Source organism: Ixodes scapularis, unplaced genomic scaffold (genome assembly GCF_016920785.2).
Source record: "Ixodes scapularis isolate PalLabHiFi unplaced genomic scaffold, ASM1692078v2 PGA_scaffold2__306_contigs__length_199485367, whole genome shotgun sequence".
Classification (NCBI taxonomy): Eukaryota; Metazoa; Arthropoda; class Arachnida; order Ixodida; family Ixodidae; genus Ixodes; species Ixodes scapularis.
In genome coordinates this window covers 97,382,770-97,409,751 of record NW_024609857.1, presented here as the reverse complement: position 1 = coordinate 97,409,751, position 26,982 = coordinate 97,382,770, and the positions used below count along the sequence as shown (strand labels likewise).

The 26,982-nt window shown below is 44.3% G+C and overlaps 1 protein-coding gene across 2 annotated transcripts in view; it reads right to left on the bottom strand.

Moving 5' to 3' along the window:
• The window catches only part of LOC8030480 (beta-1,4-N-acetylgalactosaminyltransferase bre-4), a 201,977-nt gene that overhangs the window by 55,794 nt on the left and 119,201 nt on the right, over window positions 1-26,982 (bottom strand). The window contains exon 1 of one of the 2 annotated variants that reach the window (XM_040504202.2): window positions 25,171-25,486. The exons of the other annotated variant lie outside the window; for it this stretch is intronic. The gene's annotated coding sequence lies outside the window, so the exon portion shown is untranslated. Of the gene's footprint in view, window positions 1-25,170; window positions 25,487-26,982 lie in introns of those variants that run through there. 2 annotated transcript variants of the gene reach the window in all.

Below are 26,982 nucleotides of genomic sequence, written 5' to 3'. Positions count from 1 at the left end.
GCCAAATTTGCTCGCCGAAGGCCTTCGGACGGCTCGGAACCGGCCAGATCCTCGAGTCCATACGACCGCAGCGCCGCCGCGTACATCCGGGACCTTTCCGTGTCGGCGCCTGATCCCACTACCCCTTTCTGGTATGCGCCGCCTTTTCCACCGCTTGGTGGCGGGTATGTCGACGGGGCATTTCTTGTTTCCGTACTTTATAAACTGCATTTGATTCTTTTCTGATCGATAACACCGAACAAAAACTATTTTCATTAATAACTGAAACGGTTCGCGCCACTTATATTTTGTATTTCGACTTAAAAGAAGCTTTTAGCTGCTCTGACCAGTAGTAAGGCCAGGACTAACGACTCCACATGCCGCGCGCTTTCGGCACCGCGGGTCGCCCCCTAGGTGGAGGTTTCCGCGTCGTCCGGTTAAATAATGACGCACTGATTTTTAATTACTCTCTCCGTGCCCGCTGGCTTGCCAGAACCCCAAGAGATGTGAAAACCGCAAAAAAGGTAGACGCTTAAATATGATTGCAGGGCCCCTTTCAGCATGGATTGAGCACGTGCAGAGCCCTCTAGGCCCGCTCTCCGCAGATACGGTCTACTAAAACTCCAACAAGAAAGGACGCTTCGCTGAAGACTGACCGGTGGCCTGAGAGGGCCTCTGCATCGAAATCTCCGCGATGAATTAGATAACAATTTTAAAACTATAATTTGGTCTTCAACCATTAACACGCCAGGTCTAATCCTCAATGTAGTTTTTATAGTGCGCTCTTTTCAGGCCATGGCTTGAAGGCTCCGCTCCGAATCGCACTGAGTATTTCTGTCATATTCGAGATGTTCGTCAAGCCATCCGTTTCCAATTTTACTATCCATAGATCGCCCTCAAGAAAGGGTGCTGTAGTTAATGATTAGTACCGAGAGCGCTAAATGCAAAACACTACAAAAGATGCCGCCCCTTCCAACGAAAAAGTTCTTGACCTTGCTAAGTCCGTTCCCCTTCTTACGATAGTTTTCTGTCATAACTGGACAGCGTGAAACGCACCAACTCCATTGCAAGTATTTCCCCCAATGGCAATACATTAGGGAACAAATCGATAAAAACTGCCTCTAATGACTCTTTCGGTGAGTTGGTTCCACGCGTACTTCAGCTGCATCAAAAATGCAGGTAAATATTTTTTTTTAATACATAGCTATTACTTTTTTATGTGGTCACAAAAGGATCCATATGTGTGAGCGCGTGCACACCCTTCAAATTTATTTGTTTGTACAAGCATTCGAGCAAGCCAAGAAATCACTAAAATCCGAGCTCGTACCCGTGCCTTCCACAGTGCAGCAGCTGCACAGCCAAGCTGCCTTGAACGGAAAAATGTTTGACGATAATATATCTGCACGACCAAGACCAGTGTTACCAATTTACCAGTTTCCCCGCTAAATTCAGCAGTTTTCTGAGTTGTCAAGCGGGAGAAATCGCTGTTTTGTGGTTGGCGGGATTTCTAGCCGTTTTCAAGTCATGTTAGCGTGTTTTCCGGCGGTCTCAAATGTTCCACTTTACACGTATCAATCGTAAACAGCTTAATATTTGCGGTGGGTTAGAGTCACGCGGTCGTTAGTTCTGCTTACTACCAACAAAATTGTTGTCAGTGAGAAGAACACTTGCGACGGCATCGAGATATTATAGGGGCAAACATTGAAACAAATGGTTAAAACGGCCATTCTCAAAAAATATTTAGCGGATTTTTTTTTTTTTTTTTTTGATTTGGCAACACTGATTATCGACCGCAAATATGCTGCAGGTACTAAGAGGAGTGTTTCTTGTAACGGTTGTGGAGACCCTTTGCCTTGGCCTCCACGTGCCCGGTGCCGCGAAGTCCACGATTTTGCCGGTGCGAACACTTGTTGACTCCATCATCGTCTCCAGTGCCGAAACCGACATTCCCCGCCAGTCTGGGACCTTTTCAGCCACGCCAAGTAAACAGCGTCGAGGACGGCATAAGTCTACCGGCGAACCTTCATTGAGGTTCGCGTTTACCGAGCCGGGGATTTCTCGCCAGACAGGCGCCGTGGCTGTCTCCCGTGCCTTTGGCCTTATATGAGCATGAGATCCTCGATAAGAGGGTGAGGGAGACAAAGGGGTCGGGATGGCTATATAAGGAGATGGCAGGCGGGGGATTGGAAGAGTCGCTTTGACTGTCTCCGGTTAGAGGCATTGATAGGGGAGTCCTCATTGAGGGAGCCAACAAGCTGTTGCCGCATCCGAAGAAGAGGACTTGGGGCGACGGCATGTGAATTGATAAAGTGTTTGTACTTGCTGTCTTGTGTGACTTCCTTGGGAACTGGAGCGTGGCTTGACCGAATCGAGCGTATAGTACAAGGTGGAAGGATCCCACACGGTTTGTAGACTACGCCGGCCCACGTCCCTTTTCCCCATTATTCTCTTCCTTTCTCAAGCCACGGTTTTCTGGCTGGGACAGAGTGTTAGTCCGAGTGTGTATAGTTTGATTCTAGTGGTCTGCGAATCACTATCAAATGCATTGTTTACACACATGAACCAACAAAAGCACGTGGGCTGCTCCGAAGCAATACGAAGACGGAAAGGGTTTCTCTTCATGTAGTGTAGGCATCGTGCTGTGTAGAGCGCCTACAGTCACGCACAACATGAAGCGATGTCATTAAGTCGCTGATTGCCAAAAGAAGGGCTGAAACTGTGGGACCACCTATAGACTAAAAACTTTCACGCTATAGCAAGCGTGATGAAAATCGGTTCTTTTACACGCTTGTTCTAAGCGTGAGGATTTACCACGCTTAGAATTCATGCTTCCTAGGCGCGAGCCGCGTTTCGGCCAAACGCTTGGCATGCGTGAAAAGGAACCAGTGTTCGCGTGGTTATTATAACGTGTGTTTTCGTTTTCATCACGCATAGATAATGAAGCCTTTCAGTCGTCAGAAATGCGCGTCGCAGTTGAAACTTGAAAACCCTGCCAGTGGCCGTTGGGCTTTCTCGCATTACTCACGCCGCCAAACGGTTGTGAAAAATGCAAGAGAGCCCAATCCAATCGTTCTGCTTTATAGGTAAATATGCACACCCATCCCGCAGCAGGAACAGCGCTTATGCAGCGCTTATTTGAGCTGAACTTACCACTCCTGCAGCACTGTATACGTAATAAAGCGAGAAGTGAACGCTGCATCACCAAGGTCAGCGCTACTTCCAGCGCTGACAAATGCACCGAGGTAGCGCTGTGATGTATCCGTGCACAGGCCTTACAAGTAGCGCCAAATAAAGGGGACGCCGGCGAGTATGTTAATTTCAGCGTACTCGTATGGGCAACGCAAGTAGGGAGTTGCCCCAGAACGCATGCCCTGCACCACCGCATGCTGCCACACTCCGTGTCATCCCAAGATGGATCGCAGAGGGCGCTACGAGCCATCCAATCCCATACGTCGTGAGTGTCACGTGACCCTCAGGAGGGGCACCGCACCGACCCGCTGGGCGCGTGGTCAGGCGTCGTACTTTGATAGCGCTGCAGGGATGGCACGTCGCGTCAGCTGCGGCCCATCGTAAGGTGAAACGGAGCATGAACTGGCGGCGCGGCAAGTCAAGCGTGCGCGTTTCAAGGACTCCCGCGCAGATCAGGCAGCCTTGCCTCATACAGAAGTCAATATGCGGTCGGTGGGCGTACGCACACGGCGTATGCGGACAATGGGAACCGGCGTTGCCGATTGACAGGCCTTGTCCCCGTAGTCGCCGCCCGCCACGTTTAGGAACAATAGCGTACAGAGCGCATGGACGCAACCAAAGCTGCAGTCTATTAGTATACGTGACGCGTCACATTTAGGAACAAATGCTCTTTTTGTTTCTTATCTTTCCGCTGACAGCGGTGCACATGGCTGTCCACAATATATGTAATATATTTCAAACACTAAACGTGACGGGGCAATGGCTTGCAAATGGAAGCCGTGCGGTCGTGCGGTTACCATCGTAGAGTGCAGTACCACCAGCGGTTAGGGCGAAGTGCGGAGTCGTGGTAACTGTGCTTGTTAGCCTATGTGAGTGTGGTTTTTTTTCAATATTTTCTGCCTCAAAAACAGAAGGTCGACCAGAAATTCAGGCAGTACATGCACTGCGCCAGTCACAAATGAGGCGGTACATTCAGGATAATACGATTTTCGTTCGATCTTTCTCCAGTGATGCAACGAGGTAGTTGCAACCATGACTGAGAAGTACTTTAAAGCACCCCTCGCAATTGTAGCAATTCCGTTTTCAACTCAAGTAGTTTGTGTCCAAACAAAATAATATTGCTTTTTATTAGAGTTATATCGCAGTATTCATCTATCCGCATAAATATAAACTCGGAACTATCATGCTCGACGTTGCATGCACATCCGACCTCGACGTTGCGCGTCCGACGTTCAGGACTCATTTCACTTTCTTAAACGTTCGCGTGTGTCCCAACATCGGAAACCAGCATTTTAAAAGTTACAAAGGAGATGTTGCGAACATGGGACGCACACTTTCACGCAAAGCTAGCGTCCAATGACTCAAATCGCAAAACATGCATATTTACAATAATATTGTTCTCTCTTCTGGCGAAGGCGCAGCAGCCCTGGCAATCATTTTCGCGCACGGAACAGTGACTCGCAGAGAAAGTAAGAACACAGTGTTACCGCCTTTATTTTAACAATGTACACACTTGCAGGCCTGTGCTGATGAGGCCTCAGAACCGAAACTCGCGTATCGTGACTGCGCTCGCTACTACCAAACTTCGTCACACCACTTCTGCAAAAAGTCACTGCAAAATTGTCAGTAAACATACAAAAATGACACCGATACAATTATCTTGTAGAACCACCTTATTTAGTAACAACATTTTAAATACACATTAAAAATAACCTATGACTTTTTTTCGCCCGTAAAAACGAAATATCAGCTTTCAAGTCTTGCAACAATGCATTTTCGCCGAATCTTTGGAAAAGTTCGACGACATTCTGTGGCATTTTCGACGAGGGGAGTGCGGAACTTTAATCAGCGTCCACGCATGCGCCAGGTTGCTACGAAACGGAGTTTGCAAGGCAAGGCCACAGTGTTGCGTTCATCCGTAGGTTCATCGCTCAATCTTCCCGTAGAGTACGCGTTCCACATTCAAAGTCGTAATGTAAAATTTCATGCCCACCGACACCCCTTTGAAGCAAAACGCGGAAAAGCGGCAATGTCGTGTTCGCGCTAACAGTGTCGCGCACTGTAACAACGTAAATGAACGTAAATGTGCCTATTAGTTGCACATTGCTTTGCGCGCCTAGATCAAGTTCGTCTGCTTCTTGCGCAGGGGGTAGCGGTGACGTCAGAACGCCGAGCCCTGATTGGCTGATCGCGCCCCCCTATCTGAGCGTCGTCTGCTCCTTTGCAACGTCGTCTGCTCGCAACGTCGTCTGCCTCTGTCTTACCTTTCCTGCGACTTTCGGAAGTGCAGAGGCCAGATTCACGAAACGATCTTACGCCAAAAATGTGCGTAAGACAAAACTTAACAAATTCGTATTCACGAAACGAAATTTTCGTAAGTTTTGCGCAAGTTACGACGAAATCCTACGACAGCTCCGAAGCTGTCTTACGCACTTCGATCAAATCAGCATGGCCGACAGCGTCGCTCAGTTGGTCGCGACAACCAACGGATGTTTATTTTTCTACGTGCGCTTCTCACGCGTCCCGACTTCAAGCAGCAAGAAAAAAGTAAAACGTACTTGAAACAGACCACGACGAACGAACAAGAACGCCGGATCCACAGACACCCGGGAAAAACTCCAAGGGCCACGAGTACGGACTCCGACCGATCGGCAGATAGGCCTAGCATGCACTCCGACTCGGCGCAGCGATGATCTGACGGTCCTTGGCGAAGACCGTCTGCCCAGGACCGGCAGGCGTGCTGAATGGAATATGCCCATGCGACCCTTGTGAACCTTTCCCGTATTATACTTTGATCGCTGACCTCAATTTAAGATTAAGAGGTCAATCTCTTCCTCTTGTCACCTCCTTGTTTTCCGAGGCAACGGGGACTCTCGCCGTTAAAAAAGCTGTGAATCTCCGACAGACGCAGGAAAGGTAAAGCAGCCATCGCTTTGACTAGCAGACGTAAAGCAGACGACGTTAACTGCGCCAACCCGCCGACGCCGTTAAAAAGTGAGAGGTCTCGCCGCACACGAATGGAGGGAAGAAGTATTTGGGAGGGAACTTGCGGACACTAACACGCTCACTCTCGGTTCTAAGCAAACAAACCTCGGCGCCCCGGGACAGCTCGTCAGTGAGTCCTTTGACCTCCCCCCTTTATGCGTGTCTGCTAGTTGTTAGACAAAAACAACGTACCGCTCGAGTTATTTCGTCTGCCCTCTCTTAAAGGCGAAGTCGAGTTCGCTCCGAAAGTCGCAGGAAAGGTAAGACAGACGTAGACGACGTTGCAAAGGAGCAGACGACGCTCAGATAGGGGGTCGCGATCAGCCAATCAGGGCTCGGCGTTCTGACCTCACCGCTACTTCCTTTCTCATGCGCGGAAGACGAAAATGAGCCCACTTGCGAGGCGTATAGCTGTTCTTGCCTGTTCCTTACTGATTCCAAGCTCCTGCAAGAGTCACTGCATGTGTTGTTCAAACACCAACTTGACGCTGACGATGCGCGGGTCGATGATAGTCGGGAGTTTCCGCCATTCAGCCGAAATGAAAGGAGGATGGGGATGCCTGCGGGGCGTCCTATGGGCGGTTATTTGTGCACGCATCACTCCACGCGAAAGTTAAACGTCGAATGCAACTGATCGCTCTGGAGCGCGTCGGGATCAGTAGACCAGATTCGAGATGGAGCACGCGATCCGAACGGAGTCGCTCCGCCTCCGGATCCCCGATGAACATGACCACCCGTTCCGGGATCGTCGAATGCCTTCCCGTCATTCACCTTCCCGGGAATCCCCTTCCCGCGGTTCCGGATCTTGAGGCACACGTTTTCGCTATCGCGGCGCAAAAAACACGTGTTGAACGCAGGAGCGAAGTTAATAATGATGTGAAAGATGCGTGTCGATCAGCGATGTGCATCGGAGTAGTCCACTTGTCTCTTCATCGGAATACTCGTGAACGGTGTCCATGCGGGACATACAAGCAGTCCTCGTCGTCGCTGCTACTCGAGCCGCTGCTGCTGGAAGAGCCGCTCGAGCAACTTGACGACCAACTGTCATCAGGCAGAGGCGGCAGTAAATGTTGGCGGCACTTCGCGAGCGGCCATTACGAATTCTTCCGAGGCGATCGAGATGCCTGGCGGGAAAGGAAGTCGCGTGTGCACGCAGAGGGTTGGCCAGGCTGGCTTCCGGATGAATCCGCCGAAATCGGCGAAGCGACTTTCCTCGGATCCGGATCGAGATCTGCAGTGGGAGCTGGTCCAAAACGAAGGTGGAACACGTCCGTCTTGACCGCGATCGCCCAGTGAAATGGGCGCACTCCAGAAAAGTCGATCCCGGCGCGCTACAAAAAGACCGGTGGAATTCGCCAAACGACCAATAAAAATCTGTAGTGGATTGTACACGCCTAAAGAAAGCAGTTCCGTGGGCCTGGGGAAACAAGTCGAAGTAAGAAACATACCGCACACAAACCGTAATATGTTCTCAAACAAGTATATATATTAGAAATAAAGCGGCGATGTAGGCGAGTTGGATTATGGCTATAAATTTATTTATTTATACTACTGTCTCCTATTTCAGGAGACGTGGTGGGGAGTGGTTTACAAAATAGGTACACAAAAACATAAAAAAAAACAGCAGGTAACAAGCACAAGGATATTCGTTCTAGCTGATCCAAAGAACACAAATAATTGAACACGTGAAAAAAGAAAAAACAACACAGCGTTATACAAAGACTATTTTCATTGTAAAAAAATAAATAAAGGAGCATCAGATACAAGAATCACAAAAATCGCGGAGTTTATTAAAGAAGGACGACTATGGTAATGCAAGACCATTCCATTTAGCGCTCTCTGGGCCGCACCATTTTGCTCGACCGCAGCGCCCTCTCCACACATCCGGGAAGTTAAGCGGGTTCGGTTGGGTAAAACGAGAGAGAGGGCACGCGCCCGACTCCGCTAGCAGACGACAAACCGGGAGGTTGCCGTTCTCCATCTTTGGGCTGTATCGGCGGGCTCTACCGAACATCGAACTCTCGCTCGTGGCTGCCGTTGTGAAGTGGTTCGCGTTCCAAAACCAGCCTATAGGTCTCTGTTGTTCTATTTTGCTAAATGATCAACCAGCATATCTTTTTTCCGTTACTTAAACAGCAGTTGAGTCAAGCGGCAGTACTACCCTCAGCTACTGCGTGTACTGCGTCAGGAGATCACGTTTTATTTATTATTTCAGACTTCGACTCATGGTCGCTAAAGGCCTACACCAGTAGGAACTTTGTATAGTAAAAAAGGTACAGCAACCGGATTTACTTTTCGCCAAAGAGATTGGCCAATCCGACAGAGCTTTCCCTATTGTTTTTTTTTTTTTTGCACGCAAGTAACAGTTCAATTGGACCCTGTGAGTCTTTTCATCTAGCATAATATTACACGACAACTGGCATACCAAAATCTGCGCATCTGCGCTTGAAAGTTCCAAAATGACGCGATTTTAAACAGAGTTTGCACGCCAGCCGGACACTAGCTACAGCCCACTTGGCGGAGCGGACGACATACGTGGTGAGAGGGGGAGTGCATTTTTTTTCTCTTTTACCCTCTCTGCTATGACCCTAATGGAACGGTCTATATCGCTCGGCAGGGAGTGCCAGTCGTGAATAGTCCTTGAAAAAAAAAATACTTCAATGCAATAATATGACAGTTGAATTCTTTAAGAGTTTTGCAATGATAACTTCGCATGGGATAATTTTGAGGTGCGTGTGAAATATATTTAAGATGTCGATCTTGAACCGGTTGTTTAATAAGTCAAATGTGAACTTTTTTCGCGTAAACATGCGTCTATGCTTTAGTAAGTTGACCCCAAAAAAGGCGTACAGTTCAGAGACGGGATATTTTCGCTGGAATTTATTATGAATGAAGCGTAAACTTTTTCTTATAACATTTTCAAGGACGTTTATGTCGGTAATTGTAAACGAATCCCAAACCACCGAAGCGTATTCTAGAATGGGTAATATAAAAGGTCTATAGGCTGTCAATTTGACGTTGAAAGGGGCATGTTTTAAATTTCGTCTTAAGCACCATAACTTGGATAATGCTTTGCGCGCAGTAGACATGACATGAGTGTTCCAGCGTAGCTCATTCGATATAATATAAGTATTTATAAGATGTAACTTCGGCTAGTGAAGTATTATTACTGGCATAATCGAAAGAAAGATGGCTTATTTTCCGAGTTTTATGCATTCGAACACATTTCTTGATATTCAATGACAACTGCCACGAGTCGCACCAGTGCGCCATCTTGGACAAGCAGGTATTTAGTAGAGTCTGGTCACTTATTTCATTGACCTCTGTAAATAAAACCACATCATCTGCGAACAGTCGAACACGTACTGGAATATTAGCGGTTAAATCGTTTATAAAAATTGAGAACAGTGGCCCCAGGACCGACACTTGTGGAACACCCGATAAAACAGGGACCAATGATGATTCATTCGAGTTGATCTGTACATTCTTTTCTGCCCTGTAAGTAGTTCTCGAGCCAGCGAAAGATACCTTCGTTTTGAACAACTGATTTAAGTTTAAGTAGAAGTTTACTATGTGATACTCTATCAAAAGCTTTAGAGAGATCTAGGAATAGGACGTCAGTTTGTTTGAATCGATTCAGGATATTTGCGAAGTCATAGACAGTTTCAAGTAACTGTGTCGTAGTGGAAAGGCCACGAGGGAAACCATGTTGATTTGAGAAGAAAAAAGCATTGTTTTCTAGGTAATCCGCGAGGTGTCTGAAAACAATATGCTCTAGCAGTTTCGAACAGTGAGGAAATAATGAAATAGGCCTATAGTTTACCGGGAGGAGCCATTTTGGTGAACGGAAATTACTTTTGCATATTTCCACTCAGCAGGAATGACAGATTCTGTTAAAGACCTTCGAAAAATAAGGTAAAGTTATTTCGAACACCACTCGGAGTAGCGAATCAAAAATGAATTTGGAATACCGCCAGCACCAATGGCTTTCTTTGCTGGAAAATTAAGCAGAGCCGAGAATATTCCTTTGAGATAATGATATCATGTAACGTTGATAAAGTGGACAGCTGATCAAAACAAGGCATGGTGCCGTTATCCATAGTGAAGACAGACGCAAAATATTCGATAAAACCTTCTGGGATAGCGCTACCATCGTCTACGAGACTGTCTGAAACGAAAAGCGTGGAAATCTTTTTTCCGGGCCGGCGATAGCGCCCTCCAGAATTTATTAGGCAATTCTTTAAAACATGTTAATAGACTGACACTATTGAATCGAAACTTAGCGAGGCGAATCATTGATTTAAATTGCCTTCTCATTTCAGAGATAGGTAAAGATTTGTTGCTCCTCCTAACACGATTAATTCTCCGTTTCAAGTTCAGAATGTCACGAATTATCCACGGGTTATCCTTGCGTGAAACTTTAGTGCTCACTGGAACAAACCGGTGTAAACAATCAAGCACAACCTCCTTAAAAACGCCCCAAAGAAGGCCAATAGAACAACCGTCTGAACAGATATTTAAAAACAAATCAAGGGAAAGTTCCAGCGCGTCAATAATGAACTCATCCTCAGCTTTGAAGAAAGTGAAAATAAGCGTGGGGTTATTCTGTTTACGCGGTGATAGTTTAGTTCCAGAAGTTGAAATCTCAACCACCACCATCTGATGATCCGAAATTCCTTTCGCTACGTTACACTGATAGTTGCGTGCCGCAATCGCGTCGGATATGAACACAACGCCGAATATGGAATTATAAGACGCAGTAATACGTGTAGGACCGTTTACAATTTGAAGTAGATTATTATTGAAGGCTATGTCAATTAGTAGAGAAGTATTGGGACAGTCCGAGGAATTGCTGCTTAGAGATTCCCAATCAACTGAAGGCATATTAAAATCACCAGTCACCAAAAAGAACGGGAGCTTTTGTTTAATTTTGTAAACAAAATCAGTAATTAAGCACCTCACGACAGGATGGATATGAATTCGGAGATCGGTAAGCGACGATTGCATGCAGGAGTAAAACTGGTTAATTTTAGCCACAGTGACTCAATTTCTAAGACTTTATCAAGTACAAAATTTAAATGCTTCTTAAAGATTATGACAACGCCGCTGCCACGAGATTCTCGGTCATTCCGATGTTATACGAAGGAGAAATTATCTCGGAATCTGTGATTGCCTCATGTAACCATGTTTCCGTCACGGTGACGACATCAGGATCATTAGTCATGTAGTGCGCATTCAAGATCAAGAACTTTATTAAAAACCATAAAAACAACACCCAAACGACACGGAATGATGAAACAAACCGGACGAGCGCCGAGTCGGCGCTTGTTCTGTTCTTTTTATCAGTTCGCGTCTTTTGAGTGCTGCTTTTATGTTTTATATTCATACTTGGTGACTTCCATACGGTAAATTCCCTCCTCTTTGCTCATTTGTGCGGAAAATAGTACAGGGAGTTTTAGCGAGTCGCTTAGGAGACAAAACGTTCCGAAATCGTGAACGGCTCAGTTGAACCCTCCAGTGAAACCGTATACAGGGGTGGAACTCGTGAAATGTACTTGGGAGCAGCCACGGAAGCAGCTGAAACAGCTGTTTTGGAGCAGGTTGAGAGCAGCTAAAACTACATTTGGAGCAGGCTACGAGCAGCTCAAATGAGTTTTCATTGCACTTCAGCTTGTGTCTCAGACGAGCACGGGAGCAAATTCAAGTGTGCTTAGCAGCACAGATGAACATGAGTGGTTAGGAACCTAGGTAGATGCGATAACAGTGTGACAGATGCGAAAACTTGAAACATTGTGAGCCCTAATGAGAACTAAAAAGAAAGTACCATGTTTCTGAAGATAGTGTCCTTGATATATTACGAGTGGCTTTCAGCTGCTCAAAATGCAAACCAGCATTGCTTATAGCACAACCCACACGTGCTCGACATAGTAATTACATGTGCCAACCACGTGACGTACATAAGCAACGGACGTGCAGTTGCGCGGAGGAACAGGGCAACAAATTTCTAGTTTATCCTATTGTACAACTCAATATTGAAGCAGCAGACCACAATTAACGGAGTTATCGTATTTGAAGCGATAAGCCGGAGCAAGGTTAAAGTACGCCGAGCAAACCTATTGCTTGCGTGAGAGCTGCTGGCCGGCAAGGTTTCGGATCGGGCTGCGTTTTAGGTCTATCAAATCTTGATTTATCTTGCAGGAATACGGTTCCAACTTCTGACGATGACGTACTAAAAGGAATCTTTTGCTAATCTGTTGTCAACTGGCTCATATCCGGAACCCGGGCCGCAGAGCCTGAGGCAATCTGACGCTTAACGACTCGACCTCACCTCAGCCGACTTGCCTAACTGCTTATGGTTGAAGGATACAATCCAGTCACAGGTGGTGTAGCCCTTGGAATCTGACCCCCGAGTTATTTCGCGCGCTTCCGACTCGGGATACACAGGGAGAATAAAAAGAACAAAGGATTGCAAGGTCGACCAAGCTACACGCGCTCATTGTGGCCAATCGAGTCTATAAAAACCGAAACCAAGAAAAAATATATATATTTTTTTTGGCGCACATTGTGCGATTTGGAGCATAATGGCGCAAGGTATTGGTTATGGATGGTGCGGTTTGCACAAAATGGCGCAGGATGGAGCAGGCAAATACGTGTGGCGCAAAATGGCGCAAATGGCGCAGCCGTTCCACCCCTGCGTATACGTGCACTTTAACACGCCTTACCGAATTGGAAAACCGGCGTAGACGTTTTCCAATGCGCACGACGACGATGTTCAATTACAACGTGCAATATCGGCGGTTCTCCTTCCACGACGTATGGCTGACGCGAGCAAGACGACTAATAAGAAAAATTTTGCCGGTTAGAATTTCGCAGGCTCCGGAGCGAGTAAGAGGTGTTTGAAAATTCTGCAGTGGCGGCTATAGCGCGGCTCCCAAATAATTTACCCACACGTTCTTGCAGCATTCACGATTACTTGCCATCGCAAGTCGTCCTCGAAATTATCCGCTTCGCCCCCTCAAATAAAATAAAGGTACCCGGATCGCAAATCGCTTTTTGCCGTCCTAAACCTTGCGTGTAGAAAAGAAGCATATAATGTGAGTTATCTAAGAAATATATCAAAACTTATATAGGTTGTTAAGGTCTTATATGGGTGCCTGTATGATAGTAGGTTTATATACATTCATTTTTTTTTCTCTCTCTCTCGTTTGAATAGGGTTAAGCATGTGCAGCCTCGCTGTCGCGTCCGTCACTCTGCGATTTCTCGTGAGCTTTAATTCCCGATTCAGAGCAGTTGCAGTGTACCGAATAGGAGAAACGATTGCCGAAATTGCCTGATAATCTTGAAAGGTTTTGTAATGATATTGCAAATGAAAACTGGAATGACGTTCTTAACGCAACAGATCCCGATGTAGCTTACAATGTATTTCTGGACCAGTTCAAAATTCTTTATGCAAAAAACTTTCCTTATAAGAAAATTAAAAAATCAGGTAAAATTCGAAAGCCTTGGATTACCCAAGATCATCTAGCTAAAATCAATATAAAAGATCGCCTCTTTCAGAAATTTAACAGATCGAAAAATCCAGACGACCTTAAGAAATTCAAATTTTATCGGAACCAGCTGACAAAGGAGCTTCGAAATGCCAGGACCCGTTATTACTACAATAGTTTTAAGTCACCCAATGGACGTGTGGACGAAATTTGGAAAAAGGTTAATTCAGTCCTACAAGACAATAGGGCGCCTGACTACGTTGAAACCCTACGCGTAAATGGCAAAGGACTCAAGGGTACTGATCTGGCTAATGCATTTAATGATCACTTTGTTAACCTGGCTACTTTGACACATGATTCAGATGCCTGCAAATATATTAAAAATAGGAACATGAATTCAATCTTCTTGGATCCTGTCACCGAGTTCGAGGTATCAAATGTGTTTATAAACCTAAAAAATACGAAAAGCAGAGACATAGATGATATCCAGATCAAACCTGTGAAATATGTTGTACCTTTAGTGGCACGATACTTAACGCATATATTTAACTTGTGCATATCGGCTGGCGTTTTTCCCAAACGTATGCAGATTGCTAAAGTCTGTGTACTGCACAAGAAAGGTGATAAGAACGATATTAACAATTATAGGCCAGTGTCGATTCCCCCTGTTTTCTCGAAAGGACTTGAAAAAGTTATTTATGCACGTTTGGTAAATTTTTTTGATAAGCACAGCTTAATTACCAAATCGCAGTTCGGGCTTCGTAAACATCGTTCAACTGAACTAGCCCTCCTTGAAGAAAAAGAATTTATTTTAAGAAGTCTTGAGGATCGAAAACTAGTGCTTGCGGTTTATGTTGATTTCACGAAAGCATTCGATTATTTGAATCATAAATTGCTGTTACTAAAACTCGAATCTTATGGTGTCAGGGGTCAGGCTTTACTTCTGCTCCAGTCTTACCTAGAAAGCCGAAAGCAATATGTGTGCTACAATAACTTTTCTTCTGTAATAAAACCGATAGTTGTTGGAGTACCACAAGGAAGTATATTAGGTCCTTTTCTTTTTAATGTATGTAAACGACATCCTAAATATTGACCCATCAATAAAATTTGTAATGTACGCAGACGACACGACATTACTTTACAAGGCTAAGGATGCAGATGAGCTTGTACATAAAATAAACTCAGTACTGGGGGAAATGTTTCTATGGACTAATAAGAACGCTTTGAAAATAAACATAAATAAAACAAAGGCTGTTATGTTCCGTCCTAAGAATAAAGTTCTCGAATCTATAGAGCCAATTATTCTTGACTCTACCGAAATCGAATTGGTCGACAATTTTAAAACGTTGGGAGTTGTTTTCTCTCAGAATATGTCATGGGACTTACATATTCAGGATTTATGTAGGAAATTGTCAAAAACTATTGGATTAGTTTGCCGCCATCGATATACATTTCCACCATCTGTCAAAATGTTGTTATATAAATCACTGTTTTATTCATACCTAAATTACTGCTCTTTGGTCTGGGGCACAACTACGGCAACGAACCTAGAAAAAATATACTTATTTCAAAAAAGAATGCTACGGATTATTGCAAATACAAGTTATTTATCACACACAGAAAGCTTGTTTAAAAGATATAATGTACTTAGTGTTCATGAGCTTTACAATTATAGACTTTCCTTAAGGCTTAAGGCAGAAGCACAAAATAATACTTCATTCTTGATTGATCTATCTTGTTTGCAGCAACATGTAGCACCATATACGCTTCGAAACTCTGATCCTTGGCAAGTACCTACTTGCCGATTGAATTCCGGGATGGAAATGTTGGCCTACCGTATCCCAAGGCTTCTCAACTTTTTGCATTCATGTGATGTTTGCCTGCATGAAACACCTCTGAAAGGGCTACGTATCACTTTGCTTAATTTATCAACGTAGATATTATCACGCTTTATTGTCAAACCCTAAAAAGTATGCGTTTTTTTTCTTGTTTTGTTATTATCTTTTGTATAAACTAAAGTTTCCACTGCTGCTGCAGAATGTACTGGGGCCGAGAGCTCGTCAAGCCGCCTAGTGCGGCTTTTTTTCTCGGCTCCGCCATTACCTGTAATGGAAATAAAGCTATTATTATTATTATTATATTATAAATCGTCGACAATTCGCGCGCGCACGCGCAGTGGTGTCGGAGAATCGATTGGAGACGAACCAAGTTCGTGCCAAAACGACTCATTAAAAGTTCAGTGTGCAACGATTTCAGCAGATTCCGATCTCAACCTAGACTTTCTAACCATTTTTTTTTTATTGTTTTCTTCGGACAAGCGTCTCGGCGACACCTGCAAGGGGAAAAAATGTTCTAAAAATAAATAGGTAAGAACATACTCCAAAAACTGCGCCCATCGAAAAAAAAAAAAAAAAAGGCGTGGCTGTTGTCGATTTATATATCGGTTCCATGTGTTGTAAGGTGACGCATGTTCGAGTGTCAACTTCTCAAGTGGCGAATAGGAAACAGCTTTACGCAATGATAGTGCGACGTATTCATGCTCGATAGCTCTGCGTTGAACGCGAGAAGTGCTAAACAAGCAGATGCAAAAGCCCTCTTCAGACGCCGCTGTGCGATATCATACGAACCTCGCGTGCAATGAAACCGAAAAAATGACACCACTGTCGCTTTGTACGCTGCGCGTTCTCCCCATGAACCTGCCCTAACAAAATATGATCAATTATTTTATAGTGAGTTTCTCATGTATTCCTATAGAGTCAATAGAAACTCGATATAAACTCAACGTCCAATGAGTTTATTCACAAGAAACTCAATATCGATTCTACTGAATTTGCTCATTAGGAATGCAATTGAGTTAGGTCATAAGAAACTCAATATCGATTTATCGAATTTACACATTAGAAATGCAATTGAGTTAGGTAATAAAAAAACTCGATATCGATTCTATCAAATTTACACATTAGGAATGCACTTGAGTTTGGTCAATAAGAACAAAATATATAATCTTATGAATTTACTCATTAAGAATAAAATTGAGTTTGCTCATTTAGGACTCAATACCCATTCATTTGGATTTACTTATTAAGCAACCATTGAGTTTGCTTGTTATGTATCTATTCAATTGAATATACTCAATAGATATGCAAATGAGTTTTATCATCGAGAACTCAATATAGATTATACTGAATTTAGTTATTACATTTGCAAACGAGTTTCATTATTAATAGCTCAATATTGATTATATTAAGTTTACTCATTAGATATATAAATGAGTTTTGTCATTCATTATTTTTAGCTTTGTCACTGAACATGCACTTGAGTTTTATTACTTGACAAACGTTTCTTTGTGTCTTCGTTAGAGATTCAAACGAGTTTTTGTCATTGAGTAGTTGACATCAGCTGGTTTGTGCCCTTTGCTGTTGAGGAACCCAGCAAGGGCACAGCTGCAAATACCCATACGTATACACTCATGTTTTTCAGAATAAACATATTTGCTCAGATTTATTTATGCAAGAAAAAGAATCCAAAACTTTTGACCCCTTCGAGAGCCTATCGTGCATCATAACAACTCTAAGGTCACTGACAAGGTGAGAACAACATGGATGAGCTTCACTTGTCTCTCCTCAAGCGTGAGTCTCCTCCTCGAAAACGCTTCAACGCCTCGTGCACATCAAGGGCGCGCGAGCTGTCAAAGCATGGTGGAAGGCATGGAGCGCGTGCAGAAGGCCGGGTGATTGAAAGACACGCCATGCCGTTTTCACTCTGTCAGTGACTAGAGTGACATCACTGAGCCTATTACAGCAGTCAGAGAGCGATAACGCACCGGCTATGCAGGGAAGCGATAACATAGCGGCTGAGAATCGCTTTTGTGCATTTAGGGACTGCACTGAACAAATATTTCTTGTATCTTTTTTTCTTTAACAAGGGATATAGTTTAATAACGTTGAAACCCTGTTTATCATTATCAGACTTCCGTGGAAGGGAGGGTGTACCCGGAACCTTAATAAATGCTGAGGTGGTGGTCACCGGCCAAATGAATACCTTTCATATATGTAGAGTATATAAGGCGCTGGAGTAGTCAAGGAAATTTTAACGTGGCAGTTATAGTCGTTCGGCCTCTGGTTGTAACTCCCACGTTAGAATTTTCTCTTTTACAAGTCTCTCTCTCTCTCTCTAAGGAGAGTCTGATTAGTGTGTTGTAAGTGCTTTATGGTGTTTGTGTTCGTTTCGTTATGTGCTTCGTTTCCTCCCTGTTCCATACTTTAAGAAATCACAAGGTGAAAATTCCCCACAAGGAACTATAAGGTGGAAATTCCTAACAAGGAATTATAAGGTGAAAATTCCCAACAAGGAATTATAAGGTGAAAATTCCCAACAAGGAATTATAAGGTGAAAATTCCCAACAAGGAATTATAAGGTGAAAATTCCCAACAAGGAATTATAAGGTGACAATTCCCAACAAGGAATTATAAGGTGACAATTCCCAACAAGTTGCAGGACTTTTTCTAAACGCAGTTGCAAAAAATTATGTTAAAACACAGTTGGAAAAATTTAATTGAAACATTGCCAAAATTCTATTTAAATTAATTTGCAGATTTAATTGAAACTCAAGTGTAAAAATTCGATTGAAACGCTATTGGCAAAAAATCAATTGAAATGCAATTGCAAAAAAATTAACTCACACTGTGTGGCCAACATCCTGTAATCGTTCAATATAGGAACTCAAAAAAAAAAAGCCCATTGAGTTTCAATTGAGACTCACCGCGGTGTATTAAGCGAAACCTTTAAATTTCAATTGAAACTAGTTCAATTTTTTTGTAAAGGTAAGCGAACTGGCAAACTGCCTTGCCTCCTTCCGGTGCCGCTTTCTTTCTTTTCTTTTTTTTTTCTTTTTGTAGAATAAGGTTTATGGGCGACGCGATATCTGGCGAACATTTGATGCTGAGCACCAAAACGCTTATCAAAGTCAAATTATGGCGGTATCTTGTTTAGATACGGCATTCTATTATCAGAAGGTCAGAAGTGCAATCGCCGGGCCCTACCTCATAAACCCACGTTCCTTTACTGTTATGTCGACACTCGCGACCAGAAACACTCAAGTGAATCGCAAAGCCAGAAGATAAAGGGTGTAATTTTGGCCAGTTGTTCAAGGAGAATTCCAACGAACGACTAAGACGAGGGAATGAGGGAGGAAAGAAGGGTTGCGTATATTAGAAATAAAATTTAGCGTAGGCGATCGAAATATATATTTTCGGCGATCGAATGGACCTTTCTTCACATGGGGACGACACAAAGTCGCAAAGGCAGCATGCAGGAGAGGTAGCGCAACTCTCCTTCCGGACGCTAACCGTAGTTCAACCGTTTCCCGCTGCGTGAGGATGGTCTGCATATGCGCAGAACCGTGCTCGCTTCAAAAAAAGCTCGGCGCGCTTGTGGCGTGCACAGTGATGGTTGAAAAGCATAATCTGTCGTTTGGACTCAATGTTTATGGCTCAAAAGCTTCGAAGACTATACAGTGCCATCCGTTCGGTAGCTACCAATTTTCTTTCTTGTACCGCTCGTCAGCGATTTCGCTTTCCCTTCATACGAGCTGCCAGGTTTATACGACCATAGCCGTTCTATAAAAAAATACTAATAAAGAAGCTACACTTCTCAGACCATAACTAGAATAACAAAGGCGTCAATTACTTTTCAAAAGCATCACCGTTACAAGCATAAACTAAACTAACAGAATCCAACCTGGTCCACATCCGTTGTGGAATACATTTTGTTGTGCACATTAAGATCTAATTTTTATTTCAGTTTACTTACTCTAAACAACTAGTGTTTCGTTTATGCACGGAACCATCATTATATTCCTCATCTTGAGAAACGAAAATCTAAAAACTTGCAATACTCGAACAAAGACGAAGAACATCCTTGGCTAAAAAAGAGCAACATTGCAAGTTTTAACCGATAATCGTTGTACGGTGAAAGTCCTTCGTTTGGAACAAGAAATATCCCTATAAAGCACGCATTATACGCTAACGCTTCAATCCCAATTTGGACGGTCTGCAAATCGGTTTCTCAACGTGTCGCGCTGAGATTTTCTACACAAGTGCGGCTAGGTGGTGCACTCAGGCAGTTAAATATCAACGGATAAACTTACCTCGTTCAAACAAGAGAAAAGAAGGACCTGTTTCGGGCACTTTACAACGCCATTTCCCGGGCGACACAGACGGTGCTCGTTGACTTTGAGACGCTGCTTATAGATGGCGTCTGCAGAGAATCTTTCGCTAGATCGCCGGCTATTAAAACCCGAATCGACGCGCGTTGTCTTTGGCACATACGCCATCTGTCGGCAGTGTCTCCAAGTCAACGAGCAACGTCTGCGTAGCCCGGGAAAAAAAGGCCGCAGATTGCCCGAAACAGGTTCTTAATTTTTCTTTCTTGAACGAGGTAAGTTTATCCGCTGATATTTTAACTTGACGTGAGCACCACCGAGCCGCACCTAAGTAGCAAATCCCAGCGCGATAGGTTGAGAAACCTATTTTTTCTGAACCGTCCGAAGTGGGATCGAAGCGTCAGTGTACAGGCTGATATACTACCGCTCAGCCTTCGAACCACCCTAATCGGTTTAGTCAACCGGTTAGAACTTGTCTTGCGCAGACTATTTGGAAAGACGGGTACAGAATTAGACCGAAAGAATGAAACCTGGTTTCTCGGCCCGCATAAATAAACTACGCATCGCAGAAACTGGAAACTCCCGGAGATTACGACGCTAGTGCTGGTAATAAAATGAGAAGGTTCGAGTACATGGCGTTACCTGAATCAAAACATACGAGAGAAAAACTAAATTTCTTAATGAGCCGACGTCCATCTATATGGGCCATTTCGATTCACCCAATCGAAATTTGAGATTTTCGGCGCCTGCAAGCTTTATTTAAATGGAAATAAAAAAAAAAGATATATATACTATCAATGCAGATTCTTGGGACAGGAGGCACTGGGTGCAGCTATCGCGATGACCACCTCTTAGTTCACAGACAAGACTGCGGCTGCAGGCCTCAGTTTCACACGTGCACTGTTTAGGTTCAACACGTATACATTGTTCCATGGCCAGACCTAAGGATAAGATCGTAAGAGAGATAATCGAAGCAGACGTGATCAAAAGATCTGGTGCAGACTGTGTCAGCGTCGCCTCCATTGACCTGATAGATAAGGACGTAGCATTCTTGCGAGCGGCGGTGAGGCTCGTGGGAATGGCTAAAAGTACAATGATCGCAGTGCACTTCCCCATTAATGATGATTAAACAGTTGAAGTCAGCACTCTGAGTTGTCCAGCCTCCTCCTCGTTTGTCCTCGTCTCAAGCGCTACCGTGTTTTGGACGGGAAAAAAAAAAAAACTGTCAGTTAGAAAGACAATTATTCTTTTCTTTCCTGCTGACAAGTTGTTTTCTTCATCCAGATAATTGCTACGGGCGCCCAAAATCTCAAATATCACATTGATGAACACTGAGTTTAGGTAGACGTCGGCTTGTAAATTTTTTTTTTTCATCTTTCGATTACATTGCTTATACATGATACAAAAGACAAAGGTGTTCGGTGAAGACATAATGACTAAATTATCTGGGGGACACGCATGCTCGAAGCATGTTTACACCTAAGTATACTTCGAACATGTCTAAAAACAGTTTTGTGAATGACCAATGCGACCGTCCACATACAAGGAAGAAACAGGCCTCACACTGTCTGACCGACTTTTCTATATGATACGCAATACCAGTCTGACCGCGGCCTCAAGGGCTGTCCACACAGAGAACACGACTCCCCTCGACCTTATTGGCGTGCACGACTCCGCGCGCATTATACAGACATGTACAAGTTACTCAAAAAAGTATTTAAGTTAAGTTACTGAGTATTGACGTCAAAAGTAATTTGACTAGAGTAGAAATTACTCAAATAGAAAGTAATTGAGAAAATTACTAATTACCGTAAAAAGTACCGAATTATTTGTGAAGATACTTTTATATGTTTTTATGGTAAAAAGAAAGTACAGAGGTTTTGATTCGTTAGCGAGATTGTGCTCCAAATACCGTATTTACTCGAGTAGTACCTGCACTATTTAAGAACAAGACCCTTGCGTCTACTTCCCACAGAACACATATACAGCCAATCATCGCGTTGCGCATAAATAACATAGCGAATAACCAGATTGAAATCACGGTTCACCATACAAATGCAATCTTCACAAATGGTATCTTTGCACGAAGACGTTATCTCTGTTCTATAAACAGCTGGAATCAGGATGCCGATCGCGGTGATTGGCAATCTGCGTGCTCCGCGGAAAAGCGAACCCTCAGGGTTTTTTTGTTTTGTTTTTTGTTTTCATAAACAGTGCGGCTATTACTCAAGTAAATACGGTATGCATTTTTTTTTTTTTCTCACCGATATGCTTTAGTAGCTGGTTCTGCTTCTGCGCACCTAATTGTTTTGTACTTGTTTGTTTGGTCAATGATGTACTGCGAATGTGTCATCTCTAATTTGAGGTTTAGCACTGTCTGAACTTGACTTTTTAGACAGTGTTTGCTTGTTTAGAGTGTTGCGCAAAGTACATCTAAAAAGTACTTGAAGTAAAGTTCAAAGTAAATGAGAAGTTATGTACTTCAAGTGAAGCAGTAGTACACCGGGTGCAATGTACTTGAAGTATCGTATATAAATGCAATATATTTCAAGCACTTTTAACACAATCTTTCATGATTCCCTTTCATTCCCTATACAGTGTTTTTTTTATTTATTTTTTTACTGGTATGCGTTGCTCCAGGAGTAATCGGAGGTGCATCAGTTTTTTACGGAAATGGCAGCAAATATTATATAAGGTCAAGTCGCCGCAGAGTAGTTGTTTTACTCTTGCTGACGAGCTAATTGACACATTCAAGTTATAAGGCGCTTATTTTTGTCGGTTTTATAGCCGCAATTACTTCACTCAGAGAAATGACCGGATGACGTGTCGAAAGAACGCATTTTCACACGAAAATTATGCCATTTTTTGTTTTCGAATTCAGGGTTTGCACAGGGAAGTCCGTAGTTTTACTCTCCCGGAAAATACTAGTACATGTTCAGAGAATTCACTTCAAGTAAGGTACAATTTTTCTGAACAGTGGTACTTTAAGTACCATGTACATAGAGTACTTCCTAACACTGCTTGTTTATTATTGCTGATATAAAAACGTTGGGACAATTACTACAGGTTTCTCAAACGATTTTTGAATCTTTGAAGATCTGCATATTCTGAGTTTTGGGAGGAAAGACAACGCAAAAAGTTAATCTTTGCGTTGCCCTTTAGCAAGCGATTCTTCGAGTACAGCACAAACTACGAGAGCACCAGATGAGTTTTAGAGCAGGTGCTGCATTTTTTTGCCTCCTTCGAGTGAAAATGCAATGTGTGCACCTCCTGTAATGCGCGAGAATTTGTACGTTGGGGACGAACGGGGACCAGCGCTTTCTTCAAATGGGTCAAGTGTCCTTGAGCTTGGGGACAAAAAGAAACGCCAGTCTTCGGCGCTAATTCCGCAGTTACTCGGCCTCTCTTGCGTCGTGTCTGTTCGCTCCCCGCGGCTCGTAGCAGTGTTGTTGCAGTGTGTGTCTGTGTGTGTGTGTGGGGGGGGGGGGGGGGGGGGGAGGGAGGGGGGGGCGGGACTTGTGAAATATTTTGGGGGGCTTCGGACCCTTCAAACCATTCCCCCCCCCCCCCCTTCCTACGCCACAGGCTTCCCCCTCTTTGCAAATATCAGCTGATCTTCCAACATCTAATCTTCTTTGTGCAGGATGATTGTTGATAGGCAAAACAACCACTAAAATTCAAAAGTAATTTGTAACTTGAGTAGAAGTTACTCAAAAAAGTAATTAAAGTAAACTACTAATTACCGAAATAAAAATGTAATTGAAAGTTACTCAACTATTCAGAAAAGTAGTTAAACTACAGTAACTTGAGTAGAGTAGTTGAACTACGTACAAGTCTGGCATTATAGCAGTGCATTTAGAGCCATGCGGGCACCTATATGGGTTCTTTTCGCTAGACAAAACGCGCGCAAAAAAAAAAAAAAAAAAAAGAACGCACGACAAACTTTGTATAAAGATGCATTCCGCTGAATATTGATTATGAAATGCAGATTATGGATAGGGGTGTGCGAACATCCAAGGAACGCAGCGTCCCCCTCCCTAACCTCAACTTTAGTCAAGAGTGGCTCTTTCCTTTGCACTGCGAAGGCTACAAAAGAAGCGGCGCTATTCGTATCAGTTACCGGCACGAACATAATTAACGCAACGTACAATCTGCAATTTCGCAAAAATGTCGTCAGAGCGTGACTGGAGGGAACACGACTGCGGACACGAGACTCTGGTGCGAGCATATTGCGGGATACAATTGGGCGCGAACGAGATGCGAGTCGTGTTCGCATCGCGGCATCACACTGACACTCATCCATCATCGTGAGCCACATTTCATGCTCATCATTTCCGATTAGGTCCAAGCTCCTCCCCAAGTATCTGAAAATTGAGTAAGTACAGATGATGGTGGCCTACTATAATAGTACGCGTTGACCCGCTTCACGCTGCTGCTCGTGGTGTGCACTTTTTCTTTCGCGTTGTGCCGGCTTTCTGAAACATTTGTCCCGGTTTATTGCATACTGGACGGTATGGGAAAGTTCTTATCTTCGCTTCGAAGACTCGGTCCTTAGGGCTAACATAATACAATTCGCTTTCCCGATTTTTTTTTTTATGTGCTTTAAAGGACGTGCGCATCTTTGCATGCGGCAATGTGGGCAGATTAATTTGTTTTTGAAGTATGCACTTCAGGAAGCGGGCGGACCCTATGAGAAAACCCGTTTTATCCTAGCATGACGAACCGTATCCAGAATCCATAATAGGGGTGTGCGAATAAAGGAACGGCGTGCCGACCGCGAAGCTCGGGCTGCGGTGATAAGATTATTGAATGGGAGAAATGCCAGACCCCGCGAGATGCGCCGACGATTTTGCGAAATTGCAATGAGAGAATTGGAACAGAAATGGGTTCGAATGTTTAATGGAGGACAACGGAGCTTTTCGTAGCAAACTGAGGAGCGGTATAGGCCCGCTCTGCTCACGAGAGATTTGGTGGAGATGGTGAATAGATAAATTCTCAATTTATCACGCATCTCCTCTAGATCCACCGATGTTTTTCTTCCTGAAAGTTTCGAAATGAGCGTTGTAAGAAATTCTCAAAGACAAGCTTCCCTACCGACGATAAGCTAAAGCTGGAGATGTGGTTAAAGAAAGAAGACTCGGGCGGCAGAGTTCTGCGAGGAGGATATACGTCAAGAAATACGCGGCACGGTATGACCAACCTCACAACATATCGAACGGAAATACGGGGAAAAGTACGCGAAAGTTGGCATAAATTTATTTAGAAGACGCTTGTTTGCTTTACACTATTTTAGGACACATTAGCATAGTCCCACAACACGATTCATAGCGTTTTTGAGAGCATAAAGCAAAACAAATTCAGCTCACCGAACACGCCAAGCGGTTCCTCGAACAACCACGACCGATGTTCAATTTAGAACGTTTCGTCGTCACACACCAATGACGCTCTTTTCACTCCTGTTCTACGATACACAGTGGGTATCACACGACGGGTCGTCGGCCTTTTTAAAATGGCACGAGCAAGGTATCCTAGTCCGTGGTCACAGCCCCTGCACGCACCACGGACCGGTAGCTTCCGAAGCGAAGTCTCGCAGGCGCCGCGGCAGCACGACTACGGACCTTTCTACGAGATAGACCGCGTCGTCCACCAACCGTGCCGATAACCGCCGTATCGTCACCTGTTACGAGCCTCGGGTTCGCGGAACGCTCGGCACAACCAACGTGTAGCGATAGGGCGAGAGAAGGGGGCGTCGGTATGACGTGTTATCAACAAGGGCGACCGCGCAGGGAACACCGCGCGCGCATCAGCGTAATGCAATGAAACGCGGACTCACCGAGTGCGGCATAATTCTCCGACGACTACCGAACTCTCGTTCGGGTGACGAATCATTCGGGGGGTTGTGCTGCCGGCTGAGTGTCATAGCACCGTCAGAAACTTCGTTTCAGCTGGAGTCCAGACGCAGCCGACGCTACGGAGTAGCGTCAAAAGTGCAAGCCGCTGGACCTTTTCTGGTTATGCATGATTGGTTCAGCGATGATAATCGACGCCCAGAAACACGACGAGCACATGATGGTGTCCCTATTGACGCTGCCTGATTGGTCCCATGAGCTCGTAAGGTCGGTTGCGTTAAAACCTGCATTATTTTTTTTATTATTATTATTATTATTATTATTAGCCGATTTACATTTGAGTAGTCGACGAAGCCAGTCACGATCCTGGCTCTGAGAAGTGGTTGGCTGAATTTTCAGTGGAATTTGGGTAGATGTCGTCTGGCCCTCCCGCGTGACTAGGGTAGAAACTTTTTTTTTTTTTTCGACACGTATAAAGTTTTTTTTTTTTTTATCTCGCCCATTCAGATTCGTCATATGTCCAGAAAGGCTCCGGACGAAACATGACAACACCGAGACGGGACAACAGACACGCATACGCAACACGATTCACCTTGTTTCACCAGCTCGTTCGCGACCCTTTACATTTGACGAATTTATAACCGAAATCGATGTCAGCTACACAACTGATACAGAGATTGCAACTACGTCACTAAGTGTCCCAAACCATAGGTTATAGGAATCTACGATTCCGATCGACTAAGTTGGCCACCTCCCTCAAAGGAACGTGCTAGTACATCCCACCGTGCTCAGTGACACAGCGCACACTCAGAGGTGCGCGAATCGTGGTTCCAATCGAATGGCGCAGTGTCATCTCTAGCTTTGAGAGTGTCAAGGCTATGGATGACGCAGCGCTATTCGAAGAATCCAGCCAATCTTCACACGCGCCTACACACTTAATAAAAAGGTTCGGGTGTGCGCCTTTCCCCCAGAACACGAGGCAGCCAATCAAGGCGAACAATGCCAGGGTACCAGCGAATGACGAAGCTCAAGATACGACTAGACCAAAACGACGTCATGCATGCGCGCAAGGACGGGAAGCGAGACTTTTCACTCGCGCAATATGTCACCGAGCTCATCGCAATTTTCAGATCAATCCGTATCGTGAGCTCCGTCGTTCCCTGGGATCCTTCTGTTTTTCGCAGTGATTGGCTACCTCCGTGTTCTGCGAAAAAAAAAATAAGCTGACAGACTTTTTTTTCTTTTTTTATCGAATCTAGTTTTAGCTTTAATACTCTCAACCGATTTCAAGCATCGTCATTTGCCGAGCTAGCTCCGTAAAGAAACATG